The sequence below is a fragment of the Neophocaena asiaeorientalis genome, unplaced genomic scaffold (assembly GCF_003031525.2).
Source record: "Neophocaena asiaeorientalis asiaeorientalis breed wild unplaced genomic scaffold, Neophocaena_asiaeorientalis_V1.1 scaffold10, whole genome shotgun sequence".
In the NCBI taxonomy this organism is placed as follows: domain Eukaryota; kingdom Metazoa; phylum Chordata; class Mammalia; order Artiodactyla; family Phocoenidae; genus Neophocaena; species Neophocaena asiaeorientalis.
The window spans coordinates 4,084,239-4,100,867 of record NW_020172817.1 but is presented as its reverse complement, the minus strand read 5'-3'; positions in this window follow the sequence as shown (position 1 = coordinate 4,100,867).

Here is a 16,629-nt window from a genome sequence, read left to right as displayed (position 1 = left end):
GGCGCGACGTTGATGGGGAAGCGGGCCGGGGCCGGCGCGTGGCCCGAAGCCCGAGGGCACAGCGCGGGGAGCCTGAGGGGCGGGCGCACGCAGAGATCCGAAGGCCCCGGGGCAGCCCGGGCTCCCTGGCCGGGCCCTGTCGCCCGAGCCCCGCGGGGCTCGGGCCTGGGGTCGCCGCGCTGTCCGGGGACCGACCGGGGCGTGTGGGAGACTGGCCGCCAGGGCCGGCGAAGTGAGCGCGGATGCGCGAGGAGGGATCGGGGCGCGCTGGGGCCGGGAGGGAGCGGGTTTGGGAAGCTCCCACTGCCCGCCTGGCGGGCACCGCGCCATACCCCATCCCCGGGTGGCCGCCTCGAGGCAGGCGGGGACGTGAGGAGGAGACCGCTCCGGGAGGGGACCTGCTTGGGGCCCACCTGGACAGCTGGGGGCCCGGGAGAGATGGAGGCGTCGCTTTTGGCGGGCGCGAGAGACCGAGCAAAGGAGCATCTCTCTCAGGGTGTCCAGGGGCGACGGGGACCGCATCCCGGAGGTAATTGCGAGGAGAGCCGCGGGGACCGTCCCCTCAGGCGCCCAGGCTGGGCCGGCCGGCCTTCGGGGTACCCAGACGAGCCTCCAGCGGACTCTGCCTACTGTGAACTGAGATTCTCCTCAATGCACCGCTATTGTAAGCAAGAACAACCAAACTCGAAAAGTCTCTTTTCAATACAGAAGGAGAAAGAAAAATCTGTTTTACAGTACTTGCCCCAGTGATTTCAGGGTTAATAATAGCCATGCTGAGTGTTTTACCTAAACTGAAGAACAGTATGGCAGGCAGCAAAGCCAGCATCCATCTCTGCCCCAGCGCGCTGTGACCAGAGTGTCGAGGCCGCGAATGAAAAGCGCCTCAAGAAAGGAGAGAGTGCGTGAACATCATTGTACCTAAAAGGAGGGTAAAAGAAGGCCTCGTGTGCAGGTCTGGATTCACTGATGTGTGACCTGGAGGCTCGCAAAGGTCCCAGGACTTAGAAGGAGCTGTGCCCGGTTTAATGTTCTGCCTCTGGAAATTAATGATTTTTGAAGGAGGGGTCGGCAAGTTATGTAGCCTGTCCCGTTTATATTATTTTGAACTGCCCCCTCACAACGCATCTTTTAAAGTTTACTGAGCATAATAAATTAATTTATTATTAAAAGTAATAAAGTGTGCACCCAGGAACGAGCCTATTACCTCACATTTCGCAGTGTAAAAGTGGTGTTCATAGTAAGCATGAGATCTCCACCTCCTGGGTTCAGGTATTTCACAATTATTAGAAAATATTAAATGTTTTCCATATTTTATGCCTTTAAAAGACCTTTTAAAATTCCAAACAGAGCAAGGCCTTGAGAAATAGGAAGCTAATTTACCTCATAGCTCAAATTACATGCCCTATAATTAAAATGAAATTCTGGTAATTATTTATTGTGTTAGATTTGTCAAATAGGATTATTTAAGCGATGTCCCAGCAAAACAGGAAGTTCTTGGGTACAGGACTCTGCTCAGTAGCAAGTTCCTGAAAGGTGTGTTTTAATATAGTTGGATCTTGTTTTAAATATACCGAGACAGCCTATTTAAAGGAATTCTCAGGGAAGGAGTTTTTTTCTAGAGCAAATATCACCTTATGGTTTATCCATTCTGTCGACTAGCAATTTTACTTAAAGCAATCTCATTACACTGACCTTTGTCTGGAATGTGGGGTTGATGAGGTTCTCAGTAGACCTTCAGGAAGCCCGGTTTGCTTTGGTTGGTCCCTGAACAAGCACCAGCTTCATTGCTGGCGCTGATACAAACGCACACCTTGGTCTTAAGAAGGAACGGTGAGAAAGTTCCAGTGAATCAATGAGAGGTCATCATCCTTGTTTGAGTATTCTAAGTGTGCTTTTGTAAAATAACTGATTTAATAGTGTCATCTTTGATTCTGGCAAAGAGCACTTTTTAGGTTTGAAAGGGCTTTGCATTTCAATCACACGATGGCAATGTGGAACTGAATGGAACAATTAATTACTTTTTTTTCTGTCAAAGTTTAAAAATCTGATAGATTTCAAAGGGAGTTTTGGACCTTTCTCTCTCTCTCTTCCTCTTTTTAACTTAGCAGTTGTTTGAAAAGATAACTCCATAATACAGGTGATGGTAATGAATAGGAAGTTTTCTAAATTACCCGGAAGCCAAGAAGAGATCACAAAGTCATTTAAATTAGATTCAGAGAGTGTTATCTTTCAGAGGGTACAGCTTTACTTTCAATGTACAAAGTTTTTAGTTTAGGTTTGATTGCTTTCAGCCAAAGACCATTACAAGATCTACAGACTTTATATTCAACAGTGTAAGAAAAAATTATGTACCTATAGGAAAAAATGCTGGAAAATAATATGGTCAACTATTAACGGTGGTTAGTTACAGATGCATAGTGTTATTTTCATTTATACTTTTCAGTATTTAACACAATGGGCCTATATAAGTTTATAAAAAGAAAAAGAGAGTTTTAAAAAAATATTTACAAAACTTCCTTAGAAGTACAAGTTAGCATTGATTTCAGAGCATGGAAAAAATTACTCTTCCCAAAACAATTTCATAGATGACTAGCAATATACTATGATTTTGATGCCTAAAATTATTAATGCTAAGTTTTGAACACGCTAATGTGAAAAGAGAAACTAAAAGTTACATATGTGTCTGATTTACTTTTTTCTGTAATTGATCATAAATGAATATGTTCAAGTTACCCTGAAGGAGCTTCTGCTTCAAAGGACAGAATGAAAGGTCATGTTTAAGATCATCCAATTCTACAACTCTACAACTCAGTGTTCTTGATTTGAGGAGCCCAGTGGGATCAAATTGGAAACATAGCAGTGGACTTGGTCTGGAAGCAGTTGCCATAAAGATTTGTGTAAGATTGACTTCATAGAATTATCTACACTGGTCACACAGAATTATCCCATATCATGTATTTAGTATAACCAACTTATTTAACAGATAGTTTTTATGGAAGATTTAGTCCCAGATGTTGGTGTCCAGTTTTGAAATGATCAGTAAGATAGAGTAGAGTAGACTCTACTCCAAAATACAGTAGACTAGATATAAATTCAAGCCTTGTGGTCCTACAGCTGGGCCTAGTGAACTGTTACTACATGGCTCACTGTGAATGCAGTGAGGGGGAGCTTCTGATTCAGATTACTTAATTGTGTTCATATAAATATTGTCCTATTTCATGAAGTCATGATTTCTGCTCATATCCAGGCTTCCAGAGAACAGAAAGAGAAGTTGTTTCCTTCCCCAAAACTGCAAGTTTTACTTTTGCCATCTCTGTGTCATTCCAGCCCAAAGCCTAGTTATAATTTGCTTGGCCTAATTATCAAACCCAATTTTATACTCTCAGCATATCTCAACAGTTGGAGGTAGGAGGTGAGTGGCATGGGTAAATTATCCTGAAATCGAACATTTGCTGTAGATAAGCTAGAATTTGCTAGTTCAATTCTGTCAAGAGTTCTAGTTCTCCAGACTTGTGGTTGCCAAGAGGATGGGGGGGTGGGGGAGGGATGGATTAGGAGTTTGGGATTAGCAGATAAAAACTGTTATATGCAGAATGGATAAACAACAAGGTCCTACTGTAGAGCACAGGGAGCTATAATCAATATCTTGTGATAAACCACAATGGAAAAGAATATGAAAAAGAATATATACATATATGTATATATAACTGAGTCACTTTGCTGTACAGCAGAAATTAAACACAACATTGTAAATCAACTATACTTCAATAAAGTTTTTAAAAAAGAGTAATAGTTCTCAATTTTAATAAATTCTTTAATAATATTTTTAAAGGGACCACACAGATGCTTCAAAATGTTGTGCTGTAAAGAGGAATGGAGAAGATTTCTACATACTAGTATGGAGTGATCTGCAGAATATTTTGAAAAAAGCAAGGTGGCAAACCATGAAATGGTATGCTATTTGGGGGGTAAAAAGGGAGAGAAATATGACTATGGCTCTGTGTGCCTGTGTGTATTTACTTATATTTGTGAAAAGACCACTGGAAGTATAAATAAAAATTATTCAAATGTTTATCTATGGGGGAAGAAGAAAGAGACCAGCGTGGAATAGGGACAGAAGAAGAATTTCTCTGAATGTACCTTATTATCTAATTTTGGCTTTGGAAACATTTATGTTTTACATGTTGAAACATAAAATTAGATCAAAAGAAAATAATTATGGACAGCAGATAGATAAATCTCATGCATTTTGTTTGTTTATTCCTCTTTTATTCTGAGAAGAGGATTTGAGGCAGATTTAATCAGAGTACAGGTGTATGCCTTAAGCATTTTATAAATTTTGATTTTTCTATAATTGCTAGGGAATAAAACATTCGGGGAGCCCCTTGCCAGGTCAATTATGTAACCTGATGGCATTGTGTATTGGTAACTGGTAACTTACTCCTACATCTGAAAAGTGACCTGAAAAACAAAAGTAAGTTTTGGGATGGATTCTGCTCTTGCCATTCAAAACACCATCACCACCACCACCACCTGACTTTCAGGATTCTATAGGGATTCTTCATATAGGTGAGCATTTGATGATTTGCTGACTTATATTTGGCTCCTTATGGTGAAACATACAAGGTAAGTGTGTATGTAATTCACCCTGACTCCTCAAACCTTAGGTCTGGCAAATCTTAATGAATAGAATGGAATGGAGGATGGAAGCGATGAAAATGTAGCTACTTTTCATTTCCCTTTTTTCTCTTTCTCCAACTTCTGCTCTTGCTTTTTTTTTTTTTTTTAATGACCAGGATAACATAAAATGTCTGTAATTATAAGCATTCCTCATTTTATTGCCCTTCGCTTTATTGTGCTTCACAGATATTGCGTTTTTTTTTTTTTACAAACAAGATTTATGGCAACCCTGTGTCGAGCAAGTCTATCAGTGCCATTTTTCCCCATTTTTTCGACAGCATTTGCTCACTTCCTGTCTCTGTGTCACATTTTGGTAATTCTCCAAATATTTCAGAATTTTTATTCTTATTATATTTGTTATGGTGATCTGTGATCAGTGATCTTTGATGTTACCACTACAGCTAGCTGAAGACTCATGATAGCATATTTTAGCAATGAAGTATTTTTCAATTAAGGTATGTACATTGTTCTTTTAGACATAATGCTATTGCACACTTAATAGACTACAGTGTAGTGTAAACAAAACTTTTGTATGTCCTTGGAAACCAAAAAATTTGTGTGACTCACTTTATTGCAATATTCACTTTATGGTGGTGGCCTGAAACTGAACCCAAATTATCTCCAAGGTATGCCTATAAATACATTTAATAAAGCTTAATTTTTTATTCTCACTACCTATCCAAGGTCTATTTACTTTTAAAAGCACTTTTAAAATATCATTACAATATCTCACAAAGATATCCTGTGTAATTCTAGCTCATTTTGATAATTTCTCTTCTGTTTTATATTTTGACAATCAGAATGAGAACTGCATTAGTCTTTACTTCTAGTTTGCAAGTCTGACATCGGCCACAAAATATTAAATTTCCTGAGGCTGGGAACTATTTAAGATATTATTTCATCTGGTTTCACCCTCTTATTTCTCACCTCCACCCCAGAACAATAATAGACATTAAATAACACATTTTGAATCGAGTTTTCCATAAGCTATTTTTATGTTTAACCTCCAAGTTGACAAGTGTATTACCCTTTCTGTTATATAGTTAATACTGACTGGACATCCTTAGCATTTGGGTGATAGAAATAGAAATCAGATTTTCCAGCTTCTCAGACTTTACCACCCAAGAGAAGAGGTAGGCAAACAACACTCTTTTAATTGTTATTGCATTTTAATCAAATCTGTTTTTTCCTTTGCAGTGTTACTAATTATGGTAAAGTAGGTATTATTTGATTCATTAATCAGGCAAACAAGTAGTGCACAGTCGTCTTCACATTAAGTACATAGGTTATCCCTAAGTTCTTCTACCTCCACCAGAGCATTTTTATCCTTGAAAATGTTCCTGATTCCAAAATGGTATCCTACTACTTATTTACATGATTTTGCTTGTGACTCAGTAGATAGACTGGTTGGACAAGGGGTTAACATAACCGATGTCATTTTAATCTCTATACAGATAATTAACTTTGTTTTAATTCATTCAGCAACTTCTTTGGAGTGTCTACTGTGTGCTAGGCATGGTGCAGGGTGCAGGGTGCTGGGTATATAGTATTGAAAAAAACAAACATGATCCCCCTAAGACTGGGAACAATGCAAGATGTGCTCTCTCACTCCTATTCAACACCATGCTGGAGGACCTAGCCAATGCAATCAGGCAAGTAAAAGAAATAAAAGGCATACACATTGGAAAGAAAAAATAATTTTTTATTCACAAAAGATGAGATAGTTTATGTAGAAAATACCAAAGATTCTGTAAGAAAGCTGCCAGAAAGAATATGTGAGCTTGCTTAGCAAGGTCACAGAACACAAAGTCAATATACAATAATGAATTGTATTTATGTATACTAGCAGTGAAAAATTGGAAATAGAAATTTTTAAAACTGTCATTTAAAATCCACGAAATACTTAGGGATAGAGCTAACAAAACACATGCATGTTTTAATTTATTTCTTTATTTGGCTGCATTAGATCTTCATTTCTTCACGTGGACTTTCTCTATCTGTGTCAAGCAGGGGCTACTCTTCATTGCAGTACGTGGGCTTCTCATTGCCATGGCTTCTCTTGTTGTGGAGCATGGCTTCTAGGCATGCAGGCTTCAGTACTTGTGGCACGCAGGCTCAGTAGTTGTGGCTCTCGAGATCTAGAGTGCAGGCTCAGTAGTTGTGGCACATGGGCTTAGTTAGTCTGTGGCATGTTGGATCTTCCCGGACCAGGGATGGAACCCATGTCCCCTGCATTGGCAGGCAGATTCCCAACCACTGCACCACCAGGGAAGTCCCAAACTGCGCATGTTCTGCTGAAAACTACAAAACATTAGGAATTCAAAGATGACCTAAATAAATGGAGTGCTGTGATGTGTGAATGGATCAGAAGCTTCAGTATTATTAATCAGTTCTCCCTAAATTGGTCTATAGACTAAACAGAATCCCAATCAAAATCCTTTGGAAAAAGAAAAAGCACAGAACTGAGAGTAGCCAAAACAATTTTGTAAAACAAGAACAAAGCTGGAAGACTCGCCTGGCCCTGAACCAAGATGGCAGAGTAGAAGGATGTGCTCTCACTCCCTCTTGTGAGAACACCGGAATCACAACTAGCTGCTGGAAAATCATCGACAGGAAGACACTGGAATTCACCAAAAAAGATACCCCACATCCAAAGACAAAGGAGAAGCCACAATGAGTTGGTAGGAGGGGCGCAATCACAGTAAAAATCAAATCCCATAACTGCTGGGTGGGTGACTCACAGACTGGAGAACACTTATACCACAGAAGTCCACCCACTGGAGTGAAGGTTCTGAGCCCCACGTCAGGCTTCCCAGCCTGGGGTTCTGGCAACAGGAGGAGGAATTCCTAGAGAATCAGACTTTGAAGGCTAGTGGGATTTCATTTCAGGACTTCGACAGGACTGGGGGAAACAGAGACTCCACTCTTGGAGGGCACACACAAAGCAGTGTGCGCATCGGGACCCAGGGGAAGGAGTAGTGACCACAGGGGAGACTGAACCAGACCTACCTGCTAGTGTCAGAGGGTCTCCTGCAGAGGCGGGGGGGTGGCAGTGGCTCACCGTGGGGACAAGGACACTGGCATCAGAAGTTCTGGGAAGTACACCTTGGCGTGAGCCCTCCCAGAGTCTGCCATTAGCCCCAACAAAGAGCCCAGGTAGCCTCCACTGTTGGGTTGCCTCAAGCCAAACAACCAACAGGGAGGGAACCCAGGCTCACCCATCAGCAGTCAAGCAGATTAAAGTTTTACTGAGCTCTGCCCACCAGAGCAAGAGTCAGCTCTACCCACCACCAGTCCCTCCCATCAGAAAACTTGCACAAACCTCTCAGATAGCCTCATCCACCAGAGGGCAGACAGCAGAAGCAAGAACTACAATCCTGCAGCCTGTGGAACAGAAAACACATTCACATAAAGATAGACAAGATGAAAAGGCAGAGGGCTACGTACCAGATGAAGGAACAAGATAAAACCCCAGAAAAACAGTAAATGAAATGGAGATAGGCAACCTTCCAGAAAAAGAATTCAGAATAATGATAGTGATGATGATCCAGGCCCTTGGAAAAAGAATGGAGGCAAATATCGAGAAGATGCAAGAAATGTTTAACAAAGACCTAGAAGAATTGAAGAACAAACAAACAGATTAACAATTCAATACCTGAAATGAAAACTACACTAGAAGGAATCAATAGCAGAATAACTGAGGCAGAAGAACAGATAAGTGACTTGGAAGACAGAAGGGTGGAATTCACGGCTGTGGAACAGAATAAAGAAAAAAGAATGAAAAGAAATGAAGAGGGCCTAAGAGACTTCTGGGACAACATTAAACACAACAACATTTGCATTATAGGGGTCCTAGAAGGAGAAGAGAGAGAGAAAGGACCCGAAAAAATATTTGAAGAGATTATATTCGAAAACTTCCCAACATGGGAAAGGAAATAGCCACCCAAGTTGGGGAAACCAGCGAGTCCCATACAGGATAAACCCAAGGAGAAACATGCTGAGACACATAGTAATCAAATTGGCAAAAATTAAAGACAAAGAAAATTTATTGAAATCAGCAGGGGAAAATGACAACATACAATGGAACTTCCATAAGGTTAACAGCTGACTTCTCAGCAGAAACTCTACAAAACAGAAGAGAGTGGCATGATATACTTAAAGTGATGAAAGGGAAGCACCTACAAGCAAAATTACTCTACCCGGCAAGGATCTCATTCACATTCGATGGAGAAATCCAAAGCTTTACGGACAAGCAAAAGCTAAGAGAATTCAGCACCACCAAACCAGTTCTACAACAAATGCTAGAGGAACTTCTCTAAGTGAGAAGCACAAGAGACGAAAAGGACCTACAAAAACAAACCCAAAACAATTAAGAAAACAGTCATAGGAACATACATATCGATAATTACCTTAAATGTGAATGGATTAAATGCTCCAACCAAAAGACACAGGCTTGCTAAATGGATACAAAAACAAGACCCATATGTGTGCTGTCTACAAGAGACCCACTTCAAACCTAGGGACACATACAGACTGAAAGTGAGGGGATGGAAAAAGATATTCCATGCAAATGGAAATCAAAAGAAAGCTGGAGTAGCAATACTCATATCAGATAAAATAGACTTTAAAATAAAGAATGTTACAAGAGACAAGAAAGGCCACTACATAATGATCAAGGAATCAATCCAAGAAGAAGATATAACAATTATAAATATATATACACCCAACATAGGAGCACCTCAATACATAAGGCAAATGCTAACAGCTATAGAAGAGGAAATTGACAGTAACACAATAATAGTGGGGGACTTTAACATCTCACTTACACCAATGGACAGATCATCCAAAATGAAAATAAATAAGGAAACAGAAGCAGAAATAAGGAAAAGACCAGATAGATTTAATTGATATTTATATGACATTCTATCCAAAAACAGCAGCTTACACTTTCTCCTCAAGTGCGCTCAGAACATTCTCCAGGAGAGATCGCATCTTGGGTCACAAATCAAGCCACAGTAAATTAAAGAAAATTGAAATCATATCCAGCATCTTTTTTGACCACAACGCTATGAGATTAGAAATGAATTACAGAGAAAAAAACGTTAAACACACAAGCACATGGAGGCTAAACAATACGTTAATAAATAACCAAGAGATCGCTGAAGAAATCAAGGAGGAAATCAAAATATACCTAGAGAGAAATGACAATGACAACACGAGGATCCAAAACCTATGGGATGCAGCAAAACAGTTCTAAGAGGGAAGTTTATAGCTATACAAGCCTACCTCAAGAAACAAGAAAAATCTCAAATAAATAATCTAACCTGACACCTAAAGGAACTAGAGAAAGAAGAACCTGTTGAGACGTGGATGGATCTGGAGACTGTCATACAGAGTGAAGTAAGTTAGAAAGAGAAAAACAAATATCATATATTAACGCATATATGTGAAACCTAGAAGAAGGGTACAGTTGAACTGGTTTGCAGGGCAGAAATTGAGACACAGATGCAGAGAACAAACGTAGGGACACCAAGGGGGGAAAGTGGTGGGGGGTGGTGAATTGGGCGATTGGGATTGCCATGTATACACTGATGTGTATAAAATGGATGACTAATAAGAACCTGCTGTATAAAAATAAATAAATTTAAAAATTAAAACAACAACAACAACAGAAACCTGGAAGACTCATTTTACCTGATTTCAAGACTTACTATAAAGCTACCATATCATCACAGTGTGGCTCTGGTGAAATAGATATACAAGTCAATGGAATAGAATAGAGAGTCAGAAATAGGACCTCACATATACAGTCAATTGATTTTTCACAAAAAATTGCCAAGGCAATTAAATGGAGAAAGAGTAGTATTTTCAACAAATATTGGGACAATCGGACATCCATAGGCAAAACAATAACCCTTCATTCTTTTGTATATACTTCATGTCATATAAACAAATTAACTAAAAATAGATTACAGATTAAAGTAATAACTACAATAGTTCTAGAAAAAACATAAGAGAAAATCTGTGACCTTAGGTTAGGCCAGGATTTCTTAGATACATAACAAAAGCACAAACCATATGCAAAAAATGTCCTAAATTGGACTTCACAATTGAAAACTTCTCTTCAAAAGCTATGGTTAAGAAAATTAATACTAACCACAGATTGGGAAAAAATATTTACAAAACATATATCTGATAAAGGGCTTGTATCCAGAATGAACATATATACATATATACACTTATATATATGAATATAATATTATATATATACTTTCAAAACACAATAATAGAAATTCATATAACCGAATTAAACAATTCAAGAATGGGCAAAGATTTGAAAAACTGCCTCATTAAAGAAGACGTAAGGAAGGCAAATAAACACATGAAAAGACTCTCCATTAATCACTAGAGAAATGCACATTAAAACTGCAAAATACCTATAAGAATAGCTAAAACTAAGAACAAACAAACACCTAATGTCACCAAGTGCTGGTGAGGATACAGAGCAGATGGGACTCTCATACATTGCACTGCTGGTGGGAATGCAAAAAGGTACAACCGCTTTGGAAAACAGTTTGAGAGTTTCTTATGAACTGAAATATACACTTATCAAACACCCCAACGTTCCCACTTCTAGGTATTTACCCAAGAGAAATGAAAGTATATGTCCAGAAAAAGACCTGCATGTGAATGTTTATAACAGTCTTTATTCATAATTACCAACAACTGCACAAAACCCAAATGACCATCAGCCGAGGAATGGATAAGTTGTGATATATCCATATGTGGAATACTACTCAGCAATGAAAAGAACGAAGCACTGATGCATGCTACAATATGGATGAATCTCAAATGCATTATTAGAAGCAAAAGAAGCCAGAATCTGTATAATACAATTTAAATGACATTATGGAAAACACAAAATTGTAGGGACAAAAATCGGACCAGTTGTTGCCAGTAGCTGGGGAGCTGAAGGGATTGTCTACAAGGTGGTACTATAAGGGAACTTTTTGGGGTGATGGAAATAGTCTATATTTTGACTGTGGTTGTGGTTACATAACTCAGAAAACTGTCCACCTAAAAAGGGTGAATTTTATTTATATAAATTATGTCTTGATAAACCTACTTTAAGTAAAGTATATGTCTACATTAAAACAAACTAGGGCTTCCCTAGTGGTGCAGGGGTTGAGAGTCCGCCTGCCAATGCAGGGGACACGGGTTCGTGCCCCGGTCTGGGAAGATTCCCACATGCCATGGAGCTGCTGGGCCCGTGAGCCATGGCCGCTGAGCCTGCGCATCCGGAGCCTGTGCTCCGCAACGGGAGAGGCCATAGCAGTGAGAGGCCCGCGTACCACACAAAAAAATAATTTAAAAAACCCAAAAAAGACAAAAAACAAAATGAAATATAATCCCTTCTTTCCTGGAGCAGCTATAAACAAATAAGCATGCAAATAGATATGCAGTTACGTACTGCATTCAATAATGCAGCTGGCCATCTCGTAAAGAAGGACTGGATAAGGAAGTTTGCAATTTATGCTTGAATATTAAATCAATCCAATTAATTTGCTTTAGAATTTGGTAGAGTCTTCTATTTGCTATATTACAAGTCATAGCTAAATTATAATCTTTCTGTAGGCCAGCCACTATACTAGATTCTTTATATACATCATCTTATTATTTAACATCTTTATTGGAGTATAATTGCTCTACAATGGTGTGTTAGTTTCTGCTTTATAACAAAGTGAGTCAGCCGTACATATACATATATCCCCATATCTCCTCCCTCTTGCGTCTCCCTCCCACCCTCCCTATCCCACCCCTGTAGGTGGTCACAAAGCACTGATCTGATCTCCCTGTGCTATGCAGCTGCTTCCCACTAGCTATCTATTTTACATTTGGTAGTGTATATATGTCCATGCCACTCTCTCACTTCGTCCCATCTTACCCTTCCCCCTCCCCGTGTCCTCAAGTCCATTCTCTACGTCTGCGTCTTTATTTCTATCCTGCCCCTAAGTTTTTCAGAACCTTTTTCTTTTTTTTTGGTTCCATATATATGTGTTAGCATACAGTATTTGTTTTTCTCTTTCTGACTTACTTCACTCTGTATGACAGACTTTAGGTCCATCCACCTCACTACAAATAACTCAATTTCGTTTCTTTTTATGGCTGAGTAATATTCCGTTGTATATATGTGCCACATCTTCTTTATCCATTCATCTGTCGATGGACACTTAGGTTGCTTCCGTGTCCTGGCTATTGTAAATAGTGCTGCAATGAACATTGTGGTACATGAGTCTTTTTGAAACCATAGTTTTCAAAAAGTTTGAGAAACCATAGTTTTCTCAGGGTATATGCCCAGTAGTGGGATTGCTGGGTCATATGGTAGTTCTATTTTTAGTTTTTTAAGGAACCTACATCACCTTATTTAATCCTCAAAATAATTCTATACATTTGCTACTATTACCCCCTCCTTCTTATGCAATGGAAGCATGAACACAAAAGTTCAGCAAATTGTCTAAGTTCTCACAACTAATAAGCAGCAAGGTTGGTACTCAATCCAGACATGCATGACTTAAAAGATATTGATCCCCATGTCCTGGCCTTTTAAATGTTGTATGCTTACAATCAGAATCTCAGCCCTCACCTAGAGCTTGGCATTCAGACTGAAGAACAGGGGTAGTCCTGCCTTTTTTACAAGCAAACCATGAGATTCTGAAAAGATCTCCTGATTCAGACTGTTTACACTAGTTTGTGGTCTGAATGGTCAGTATAGTTGTGTGGATTGTTAAAGTAACTCGGAATCACACGATAGCAAAACTGCAAGTGATTTTACAGATTATTTAGTCCAGTTGTGTACTACCCCCGTGCTTTAGGTTAAAAAGAGAAAAGGCAATGAACGGACCCCTGGAGGTAGAGCAGCAGTGCTGCTGGTTTCTCAGAAACGGGGAAATGAGGGATGACTTGGGAGCAAGGCCTGTGTCTTGGGCTTGTGAGAAGAGACAGTAGGAAGTCAGGGTTTCCCAAAGCTGGAGGCAAGGTCATCAGCTAGAGCAGTGACAGGAGCTGCCTTGATAATAATTGCACAAGTAGCCTCCCTATTTGCTGCGTCCTTTGCAAAGTATTGTACTTACCGTATGAATTACATTACTTGTTCATAGCTGACCTATGAGAAGGTATATTGGTTGAATTCTTTTGGTTGAATGCAAGAAAAATCAGCTTAAACGAGCCAAAGCTGAAAAGAAGGATTTATTATGAAGATATAGGTATATCCCGGCAGAACCCAGCCGCAGGAAGGACCTGGAACCAGGGACTAACATCATTAGGATTCTCTCTGCATCTCTGACCACGATTTATCTCTCTTCTCTCCCCGCCTCCCTCCTTCCCTCCGTCCCCTCTCTCCCCTCTCATCCTCTGCCTTTCTGGTCCATGTAGTGATTAGAAAGTGTACAACCACAGCTCTTGAGCTCAGTCATCAGGTTCTTTTTGCTCCCAGTCCTAAAAGGGATTCAGGACCCCTTTTGCTGCTGTCATTTCAACAGAAGGGACCCTGAGTGTGCCAGCTTGGGTCAGGTGCTTACCCTGCTTTAATCAGGGGAGTCAGGGGATGGGATCCTGTTGTCCCCAGCGACAACTGGGAACCCCAGAGAGGAGGAGCTGGCAGGCAACTCAACAGGCATCCAGCACATGGCCCCCTGCCCCCTGGCTATGTAATGCCTATACGCATCATCCCATACTTAACGATTCTTCACAGATGCGTCTGCCTAACAAGGCCCGCTCTTTTGGTTACAACTGCAAATGTATACTCTCCTTCCCCAACAGAAGACAGCTCAAGGTCCTGTCCAGCTGCTCTCTGCAGAACTGCGGTCTACGATTCGTAGACAATCTCACCTTTGCCATAGAAAGCAATAGCCACCCTTTTGCCATAGTAGGTGTTGTTCTCAGGTTCCAGGCAGTAGGTATCCTTGGATACCATTATGTAGCCTATCACAAGTCTCTCTTTTTGTAGGATGGGCCTTGCCCAGTAGATAAACATCCATGAAGCTACAGTGCCCGCTGACTAGGAGAGGGCTGGGAAAGACCAGCTGTCTGGCCCCTGGAGACCCTGAGAGCTCCTTGGGCATGGAAAGGAGAATTCAGGGGTGTCCCCTCTCTACCAGGGAGCTGGCCTGGTAGGACTGAGTCCTTGGACCCATTACCTTGTTGCCAGGAAATTAAAACACAGAAAAACATCCATAGCTATTCACGGGGTGGTCCTGCTTTATCTGTACAGCTGAAAATGGTGGATATCAGACTTTAGGTCTCTGATTTTCTTCCAGCTACTGTTCTCTTTTGCTTCTAGTTTGACCACCTCCATGGAGGGTTTGAGCCAGGATTGCTGCCTGAGGTGGACTGAGTTAAGGATTGTCTATGAAGCAGGCCCCTGTTGGCCTGAGGTAGGACATCATGCAGGCAGGGCCAGGTCTGTGGCAGGTCAGGAAGCAGGACACGCCAGGGTGAGATCCCTGCAGCTGAAGGAAAGGCTGCAGCTTCGGGAGAAGCTCGAGGGCCCGGCCCGAGGTTAGAGGCAGTGACTGGGGCAGTTCACAGAGGCACTTGTTTTGGGTGGAGGAGAACTGCAAAGTTGTTTATTTGGGGGGTGAACTGCCCCACCCAAGAATGTTCCAGTCGTGTCTTCAAGGAGGTAGCTCCTCCAGAGAGGGTCTGGTTTTCCCAAGTCAGTGGTTTTGTCTCCTTCTATCTAAGAATCCTGCCAGTTTGTCTCCAAAAGAGTGTTTTGCCCTCAGGGAGGATGGGGACTCTGGTGGCCCAGGACCTAGACAGAGTCCTCTTGGCCTTTGGGTTAGTAATTTTCCAATTCCGTCCAGAGCTGGGGCCACAGGTGGGTGTTTGATGTGAGCTTGATGCTATAACTAGCCCCATCAGCTGCAGGCGCCGGGGGGTCTGCACGGAACAGGCGTCCCTGACAGGCCTTATCTCAGGTGGGTCGGCTGCCTACCAGGCCAGGGGAGCTTCTTACCCAAGGCCTCAGCCCAGCAGTAAAGAAAAGCATCTTGTCTTTGCCCCAAGCGTTCCCAAGGACCCTGCTAAGCCTTTTTTCAGGTGTGTTTACAAGGATGTGTTTGTTGCATGTGTGCTCACCTCTCCTTGACATGTCCACACAGAACATGTGGCCCAAAGCTCAAAAATATGTATAGATGAATAACAAGTCAGATTGGATGTAGATCTGTTTATATAACAGTTGCCATATAAACTGTTATACACAGTTTATATGCAAACCATACAAACTCGAGGACAAGTTTTTATGGTTTGCATTTCCCAGGGTTTACCTAACTTTTCCCCACAAAATTCCCCGTATTTAAATTTGTACAATCTCCAAAACAACACAAGAGTGATTAAAGATAAGATTGGCTGTGTTTTCTGAATGCCCAGTACTATTTTGGGCTGCTTTTCAAAGTCGGTCTGGGAGGTGTAATTTGGAGGCAGAAATATTTATGTTTTAGCCGGTATGTGAAAAGGACAGAACACATTATTGGAATTGAGGCTGTCCAAAAATGCATCCAGGGCATTTGATGGCTATACCTGAAGACAATTGAGTCCAACCATCCTCCTTATCTGTGTATCTGGCAGAACCAAACTCTGTGACCATAGAAGAGGGTTGGCCATTGACATTTTTTTCTCGCCATGGTGGTAATCTCCATCACTGTCTTCTGACTGTTCTTAGGTTCCAATGAAGAGGTTTGGACATGGCAGGGGGGGAGTCTAAAAAGTCGAAGGGCCAGGAGGAAAGGCAGGGTGTGTAAAGCACCTAAACAAATAATAATTAAAAATAACAAGCACAGCAGGAGGTAGTATTTATGAATTACATACAACACACCGTGCTATGCTTAGGGCTTTACATGTAGAACCTCGTTCATTTATGTATTCACTTATTCACTTCTTTATTCAGTT